Source organism: Carlito syrichta, unplaced genomic scaffold (genome assembly GCF_000164805.1).
Source record: "Carlito syrichta isolate Samal-C Ts95f unplaced genomic scaffold, Tarsius_syrichta-2.0.1 Scaffold304646, whole genome shotgun sequence".
NCBI classification, from domain to species: Eukaryota; Metazoa; Chordata; class Mammalia; order Primates; family Tarsiidae; genus Carlito; species Carlito syrichta.
Genome location: NW_007248742.1, coordinates 361,155 through 362,504, shown reverse-complemented (window position 1 = coordinate 362,504; position 1,350 = coordinate 361,155).

Sequence of the window (1,350 nt, the reverse complement as noted above, 5' to 3'; positions counted from 1 at the left end):
GTCTGTTTTGAAAATTCCTAGCGCTAGATGCCTTGACCCCTCAGTTTTCCAGGAAAACCCTGGTTGTGCCAAACCTCTGTGATGACAGACTTTGCCACAGCCACACTTCTCGGACAGCTAACTCTTCGGGGGATGCCCCGTTTAGTCCACCTGTCCCAACATGGGAGGCTTGTCATCCCTGCCAGCCGATTACCCCCTTAAATGCCTCTTAAACAATCTCACTACACTCTCACTCACCCATGATATCAAACCCAAATGCCTAATTCACCTCTGCACACAGGACTGGCCAACATATCCCTTAGACAACCAAAATCAGTGGCCTATATAATTTCTGTGAGCCTTCAGAATGGTGGGTAGAGATTCCCTACATTCAGTCCTTTTCTCTCCTCCGTAAATACCCCCTCTACAGCTTCTCTCCCTCCCACTGTCCCACATGTGTCCGTACTTCCTCCTCCAAACCCCCTCCCCCACTACAAAGTCCCCATGTAAGCCCCCTCCCTACTCCCTCCTCTCCCATCTTGGATTTCGATCCTGCGGATGAGGCCCCCCCTTACAGACAGCCCAAGGCTCCCCCACCCTCACCTTCCTCTTCCACTCTACCTACTTCTGCTCCAGCAGCTCATCCTCTGTACCCTCCCCTTCCAACCACTCCCCTGTGTAGCCCTCCGATAACCCGATCCAAGGCCGCACCAGTCGTCCTCGCTCCCCTCCGCGAAGTAGCAGGTGCAGAGGGTATTGTTCAGGTGAATGTCCCCTTCTCTATCTCAGACCTCTCACAAATAGAAAAACATCTTGGATCATGCATGACTAATCCTGCCACCTATATTAAGGAGTTTCAATACCTCATCCAGTCCTACAACCTTACTTTCCACAATATATACCTAATCCTTTCCAACACCCTGCTTCTGGAGGAACGTAGGAGGGTCTGGGAACAGGCTAGAATATACGCAGATGAAATTCACCAAACCACCCCAGCTCACCCCCTTGGTGCAGCAGCTGTCCCAGACCAGGACCCAGTCTGGGACTATAACTCCCCCGTCGGCATCAAGTCCAGGGATCGCTTCTCTACTTGCCTCCTTTCTGGTTGCGCAGGGCTGCACAAAAGGCAGTTAACTTTGAAAAGCTTCAGGAAGTCATTCAGGATAAACATGAAAATCCCTCCAACTTTCTCAGTCGACTCACCAGGGCACTTCAGCAATTTACCAACATAAACCTGGACACCCCTGATGGCCGGCAACTCCTAATGACATATTTTTTTTCCCAAAGCTATCCGGACATTAGGGCAAAACTAAAAAAGCTTGACAGAGGCCCCCTCACTCCCCAACATGATGTCCTAGCAACTGCCTTTAA